Consider the following 8,407-nt stretch of genomic DNA (forward strand, 5'->3'; position numbering starts at 1 on the left):
ATCATCTTCAGCGCGATGCCATTTAGCTGAAGCTTCGGCAAGCAGACAACATGCGAGCACATTAATAGTGAAACTTTAATAATAACAATGAACATAGCTTTCCCACGTACCTGCATTCAGTAAACAAAACAATACAAAAGTAAGGGTATCTGTTCACGACTGCAATCATCTAAAACATTAAAAATACAAAAACGGGACATCACTCAACAGGCCGCACCTCGTGGCGTGTTTGCATCAAAACATGTTGCATCATCGTTTCAAGCTGCATTACTTTACTTTTGATTTAGTGCTTTTTTATACATACATCATTTAGCACAACTTATATATCTTTATATACAAAAATAATTTGTGAAAGGAGCTCCTATATCTAGCAAAATATGCATTTTTTTAATCCAAATGATATTGGGCACATCTTACCTTCAGCGCGATGCTATTTAGCTGAAGCTACAGCAAGCGTTGAAGCCCATAAAGTGCCAAACGAAAAAGACAGTCGCAGACGCCCATGACTTAACAATTGAATGAGGTACCGGAATTTTAACAGTAATACAATTAAAACACATATATTGTGAGAATTAAAATAAAAACATTCAAAACAATCAAATTTCAACTCTGTTACACCAGCATCGGGACCTGAAGCATGTCGACGCCTGCACCGACCAGTCAGCAGAGACGGGAAGCTGCGTCATAGCTAATATGGACTTTTTGGACTATTTTACAGGCTTAAGGCGTCGGAGCTGTCATGCACTTTCTGGACAAATTTTAACATACAGTGGAACCTCGGTTTTCGAACACCTCTCAGTTCGAACAAATCGGTTCTCGACCAAAAATTTCGAGAAATTCTCGGAGTTCGAACGCCGGTACGCTAGGGTGCGATGCTGAGCGGCGTACGGGTGTAGATTGCCCCACCCCTCGTGAAGAACTGTTATGACGTGCGCGCGCACTTCTTTTTGCTTTCGCTTTAGATATCAGTGAACGGAGCGTTTTACCCCCTAATTACGCCTCCGAAGAAGGTCGGTGTAAGCAGCAAAGTTGTTACAGGTGAAAAAAGAAGGATAGTGCGTACAACTATTGCATTTAAGAAAGAAATAATAGCAAAATATGAAGAAGGTGTGCGAGTTTCCCTTCTTTCGAGGGAATAGAGCATGGCTTCTGCAGACCTTCACAAAGGTAAGAAATCCTATTCATAATTATTTTCTTTATCCTTTAACCGCTTACCACTTTTTGTGGAGACCCGGGTGCTAAATGGCGTGTAAACGACCTGATTTTTTTAGTTGTACACGTTCATGTTAGCATAATCTTTCGTACGGAAGATTACGCTAACGCGAACGTACGATTAGCCTGGGTTAGCTCCATGTTTACGTTCATGGTAAGCATTCAGGGTGTTGGTACGGATTAAAACAATTTTACATTAATTTTAATGGGAAAAACGATTTTCGGTGATCGAACAAATCGGTTTTCGAACAGGGTTCTGGAACGGATTATGGTCGAGAACCGAGGTTCCACTGTATAACCAATTATTTTCCTCTATTGATGTTCACTATTTGTGTACTGTACTGTTACCCAATGCTATATCTATTGCACGCTGGTCATCCTGGAAGGAGGATTACTTTGACGGTTGCCATGGCGCCCAATTGGTCCCCGCCCATGTGGTGCCAGCTTCTGTCACGTTTGCCATGGCGCCCAATTGGCCCCGCCTATGTGGCACCAGCTGCAGCTTGTTGACAGATTGGCTACCTGTCAGTATGTAAACTCAGTCCTGTCAGTCCCCTTTTGTCGGTCTGTCTGCGAATCTCTGTTTTTACTCCTCAAGTCCTTTTTCGCCTTTTTTATGCTCCTGTTTGTCTCCTGTTACGATCTGTTTTGATCTCGACCACGTCTGCTCTCCCGTCTCGAATTACGACCTGTTTTGATCTCGACCACGTCTGTTCTCCCGTCCGGAATAATGATCCGTTTTTGTTCTCGACCACATCTACTCTCTCCTGGCTTTCGACTTGTTTCTGTTCCCGACACCGCCATCGCTCGCCACGGATGTCCCACCTCCGCATCTTAGCAACCTACTTCCCGCGACCAGCGATCATCGGATCGTGTGTGTGCACTCCTTTCCCTTCTTTCCACTAAAACTGTGAGAAACGTTACACGAGTGGGTCCTGTCTTCGTTCTGGTACTGGTAATTACCACTTGTGAGGCCCCTTCTAAAGGTTTCTCATTTTCCTCATGCTCAGGTTTTGAGTTTTTCCTTGCCTGCATGTTGGTTTAAGATCAGGCGATGTTGTAATTGTAATCCTGTGCAGTCCTTTGAGACATCTTGTGATTAAGTTCCATACAAATAAATGTGACCTGCTTTGACTTGACAAAGGGTAGAAAATGATTAGAGACCAAATGGGCAAGACGAAATCAGTTTAACAAAAAAAAAATGTTTTTGTTGTTGTTATGAAATTTGTTCCTGTACAAAAAAGGACAGTTTGACATCTAACACAGAACTTGCTCCTTCTTGGTTTCAGGATGAGCACTCTACCTTCTGAGCTCCTACTACACCCTTGATCAAAAATTATATAAAATGCTGGGATAATGTATAAATTGAGATGCTGTATTCATTTTTACATGAATTCTGTTTAATTATTATTATTTGTATATTCCCCAACTCAACAAAACCTTTTTATTACGTTCTGTGTTTGTGGAATAATAATAAGCACGGTTCAACTGATTTTTTTTTCTTTGTCCATTTTTTTCCTAAATATTGCTCATTATCTTTCCAACCGAAATAAGAAGCCATCACCACTCATCATGTTTCCTAAATTTTGAGGTATTTACTAATTATAATAGGAATACATTTTATTTTAAAGAGTGTTTCAGGATACCCAAGGTTGCTGTATGCAGAATATAAAACAGTGATAAAACAAACAACAACAAAATCAAATAAAAAAATAAAAGCAAAGTACAGCAAAGACGGGAGTACGATGTTAAGCAATTTATGATGAATAGTCCAGCACCCCCGCGACCCTACTAATCTAATGAGATGAGATGAGATGAGCATTGATAACAAGCTATAATTGCTTGAACTGTACAAAATCAAAATCTTGTTGATTCTTTTTTTTTAAAATGGTGGTGCAAAAAACATGGAAAAATATTTTAGGGCTGACAAAAACTTATAATTGCATCTTTTTTTGGGGGGGGGGAGAAATTGTGTTGTTCTTACAAAAAACAAAACAAACATTTACTTGTTTTCAGTTGTCATATCATAGTAAATGCCAACAAAGAGTTAAACAACATGGCCTCCCCCTGTAACTTTTTATAAGCACAATGTTAGGCATACAAAAGCATTTTGTTGGCTTCTGTTGTTCTTCACAGCACGTCTCCGCAACCCACCAGCTATTGTCAGCCAGACTCATAAAAGAGCTGCTGAACCAAAATACACAGATTTTGAAATCCATAAATTCCTCAGGAGAAACTATATCCTCTAGTCTTTGACGCCAAAAGAAACTTTGGTCGTGCCCTATCAGAGATATCACGAACATGAGGCCTGACTTTTCGAGTTATAGTAATATCTTTAGAATAGAGCTAACAAAACAAAATTGATGACTCTGAATCACTGGGTCCATCATTGTTACACAACTGTGTTGGTCCCTTACACAGGGTAAATTGGGTAATTTGACGTCTGCTCACAAAAGTTGTTTGGAGTGTCCCAATCAATGAGCACATATTTGGCAGATCTTTGTCTGGAAACACAAACAAAGCCAACAATTCCAAACATAACAAAGTCTCTTAAACTTGAAATCCAGTTCTTAATTTGATTGGGAAGGTGTAATTTGCAAAGCCTACCCCAAATAAAGGTTTCATTGAGGATAAATCTGTTTTGTTTGAGACTCCCCAATGTTTGCTGTTTCTGTCAATTTTTTTCACTGAGAGTAAGAATGTATTATTGTGAAACATCTTTATACTGTCAAGGGACAATACCAATATAAGCTCTGGCTTCTTCTCAACAGCCCTTTGTTTCTTTCTGTTTTCTAAATTATTTCAAAATGTTTTTGATTTTGATATCTTTGTAACCTTGTTTTGGATAAAAGGAAAAAAATTGAATGTCATTTAACATTATTGTATTTTTGATTAGACCCGGATCTAAGTATACCCACCAGGGTGGGCATTAAGAAATTTTGAGGGGGCACCCCTAACACTGTATTTTTTTTTTACACTTGGAACATATCTGCATGATTGTGGGGAGGAACACTACATACTTTGTGCCTAGTTAAAAACAAATGTCCTTTTGTAATCCTTTTAAGGTGTATTTCCACAATGGTATCTACGGTTCTCTACACGGCTTTGCTTGATAAAATCACAGGTTCCACAGATACAGTAGTTGAACTCTACTTGGAATGACCTGTCATTTTTGGTACCTCTAACTGTTGCGAGTAGGAAAAAGCATCCCGGCTAGAACAGGACTTCTTTTTACTGTTACATCTTTGAGGGCAGTGATTGTTACAAAAAAATGTCTTTATTGCTTTGCAAATTAAAACAAGGGTAAGACAGACGCCATTCACATTTACCATTGCAACTGAGGAATAAAGTAGGAAAGGGAATCACAAAACAAATCAATACATGGTCCTTTTAAGAGGTACAGACTTTTTTTAACAATTATTGCAGATGAAAACATGCAAAAGGCAGCTCTATTGGTGCATGAGGAATTAAATGGTGTTCTCAGGGATTGAAAAGGATGAGGTTGCATTCTTCATGGCCTTGGTTCATTGCCAAGAAAAATAAATTGAGGAGAAAAAGAGCAACTATTATGTAGTTTAAGGTTAAGATGGCGAAACGGGAAAACAGCAAACTAATTGGAGGGGTTTAATTAGTTGGGCGCTATTAACGGCCGTAGACCAACTGCCAATGTTGGTGAAATTGCATAGGACTCTTCCCAGCCTCATAACTCCATCAACATTAATATTTAAGATGTAAACTTTTAAATTGATTGATCTACAATGTCAAAATGAGTCCTTTAATCCAGTGTTTTTCAACCAGTGTACCTTGTCTAGTGTGCCACAGCCCAAATTTATCTTCGCAAAAAAGCATGACATTCTTTGGTCTCTTTCCTTTTCTTTAAGTGCTCAGCCAAATAACTATAACATTCATCAATACCGTTATGTGGTAGCAGATCCCTATTCTTATTTTTCTTATGATTAAATAATGATCTTCTCGTGAAGGAGTACAGTGATAAGTTATTTTGTTTGATGAAGCTGTTTAAGATTGCACTGCCAAATAATTGATAAAATAAATCAATCAAAGTAAAATCTTGTATACAATTTTACTCATTTTGATAAACATATTCCAAAATAATGTAGTACTGTAAATTTGTGTTCCAGTGGCAGATATTTTTGCTCAATTTACGTGTTTTTTACTGTAGTAAAACATGACAGGTTAAAATTGCAAAATTAAAGTAAAATTACGAACCAAAATAACCAACACGTCTTAACTCCAACGACCACAAAGGCCGATGAAAACGTTACACTGTCCTTTTAGGCAAAACAGTAATTTAACCTTTAAAAACAAAACATGAAATTTGTGCTTAGAATTCATTTCCAAACATATATGAATAAAAAAAAAGTGCCCTGGTTGAAAAATGGTTGAAAAGACTGCTTTAATCAAATGGTTGATGCCATGTAGGATGTGCTGCCTGAACATGCAGCAATCGCTATTGTCATGACTGTTTTGGTGAGCACTGAGGATCATAGGCTCTCAAGATTCATTGTGTGCGACACGAATTATGCGCAAAGGTTAATGGAAACAGAACTACTGCATCGTACCTCAAAGATGAGCGCAAATGAATGCTAGTTTTACAAAAGTAGAGTAAAAGTCATTTCATGGGGAAAAAAAATCTAAAATCAGTCTTCCTCTTGTGCTCAGGGCCAAAAACAAGCAGCGCTGACCACATATTCGTTTTTAACTTCTTTGTGTTTGACCTTTATTCAACTGACTTTTATTGTCATAGAATCCTTGGGTCCGAACCAACCAATCTTTTCTCATTGCAGTCTGTCAAACAGATATGAGAATTAGTTCGAGGATCCAAAGTCTTGATCTGGTTTGCAGTGAAATATTAAAGGAAAAACAGGTCTAAATTCTGGTGCAAATGTTTTTTTGCAAAACTAGGCGGTTGGGGTGGAGTGCGGAGTTTGCGTGTTCTCCCCGTGCCTGTGGGGGTTTCGTCCAGACATGCATATATGTCAGGTTAATTGGCCTGTCCAAACTGTGAATGAGTGAGTGAATTGTATGTATCTGTGTGGCCTGCGACTGGCTGGCAACCTGTTCAGGGTGTCCCCTGCCCACTGCCAAGGATAGCTGGATGGACTTCAGGCTGACGCCCGTCCCCGCCACCGTGCCCTCCCACGCCCGGTTCTAGTGAGGATGAAGGGCGACAGAAATGGATGGTTGAATGTTGCCAACCTGAGGTTTTTGTTTCAACACCAAGGCATAGGGTCTACGATATTGAAAAGGAGCAAAGCACAGGTGAAGTTTGTTGGAATATTGAAATGTGTCATTTCATGTAATCATACTGTTTGAGTTTTTTAGTCATATCCGTTTCATTCTTTTAAAAAAATCACATTCATATTTTAATCATGTTAATCAGCTAGTGGTAAATAATGCAGTTTTTTGTCCATTTATTCAAATGTATTCATTTGCTTTTTGTTTTACTCACTTGTTACCACAATATATCAATTTATTTAGTTGTTATACAGTATCTACATTGTTTTAAGCAGTGCTATGATTTACTGTTGGGAGGGAGGCCCTCAGTCTTATCTAACCACCTGCATGATTCAGTCTGGACAAAGGCCTGGTGAGAAGCTGGTGCCTTGGAAACGTTCCACTGACTTCTTTCTTCTGCTCCTTTCACATACAAATGATTGTCCACCATTTTGAAAGAGCACTTGCGAAACCAGTACAGCCTTTTCCTGTACTCACAAGCCCAGAATATTAAGTTTATTTCATTTTGATTCAAACATGCCGAGGAAGAAAAAGTTTCTTCTCCTTAGATAAATGTGCAAACCCACTGAATCAGTGAAAAGATTAGATCATACATGTTTGTAATAGTCATGAAATTACCTGTTTAATACAGTCCTTTTCTTTTGTCAACATGTCAATTTTGCATTGGAAATAAAAACATATTGTTTGTACACCATGTGTTTCTCAAGCACTGAATTTAAAGGAGAAACATTTCCCTTGCCTGGGAAACAAAATGCTGCTCAAAATCATAAATATGCATATGTCCTTTTCTAAACTACCCTAAATGGAAAATTCCACCCCTGAAGATATTCATGGCAGAAAAATAGAACACTTAATCTTCACATTTCACAATTGTGTCTGACAATTGTGTAATATCCCCTTTCAAAACAAAAATCTTCTCAATGTTGTCACATTTACTGCAAACAAAACTGTTAATGTGTTTTAAACACCTAAAGAACAAAAAACATGTTTTAGTCATCCGTACTTCACATTAGTATTTGTTCCCTCCCTGTATATTTGTAAACACAAAAAGAACGTGTGTGACTGTGCTATTTCTTCCTTTTTTAAAAAAACAGTATGATTTTTGACCCTTTGCATAATGGCAAAATTTACAAAAACATTAAAGAACAAAAAAAAACACAAGCACTTCTAAATTTCACAGGACTTTACAATCAATACCACAGTTCAACCAATCAATCGCAGATGTGTTTTCTGCAGTTTTCTTTTTTTACACACCAAGATTGATTTGAACTGAAGTATTTGCTGTCCTAATGTTATTAGGATTTATTTCTGGCTGAGTGAATGGGATCGTCTCCAGAAAAAACGCACCATTCATGATTGAAATTTATATCAAGAAGACGTTTTACGAATATGAGATTTATGAAGATTATACTTCATTTTGGGCTGCATAGCTTTTACTCATTTTGTTTTTGGTCCAATCAGATTTCACAACATATGAGTTGCCATGTAAATGTATCATAGCTTCTTCCCATTGTCCTCAGAACAGAAAATTGTGTATATATATATATAAATATATATATATTGCCTGCAAAAACTCCAGAGTGTGAGGTTCTGTACAGTTGCCATGGCGCCCAGCTGGCACCGCCCCTTGACACCGGATGACTCGCATTTACCGATTACTACTGTGGGTACTTAAACGTGCTATTTTGAACTGCACTTTGCTAGATCGTTGTTGAAGACTTGTTTATGCTTGGTTATACTTGTTGTGCTTGTGGGACTTTGTTGCACTTCGGTGTAACATTCTGAGAGATTCCTGCAAGTTCTGTTTAATTCTGGAAATGCCTAGTTTGTAGTTTTGCCTGTGTTTGACCCGTTTTATTTTTTGGTCTGGTCCGTTTGTGTTTTGGACAACTTTTCTTTCTCAATTAAAGTGTGAGGACGTCTATGCAAATGAGTTCCT

The sequence above is a fragment of the Urocampus carinirostris genome, chromosome 2 (genome assembly GCF_059441175.1).
Source record: "Urocampus carinirostris isolate Australia breed hairy pipefish chromosome 2, RoL_Ucar_1.0, whole genome shotgun sequence".
NCBI classification, from domain to species: Eukaryota; Metazoa; Chordata; class Actinopteri; order Syngnathiformes; family Syngnathidae; genus Urocampus; species Urocampus carinirostris.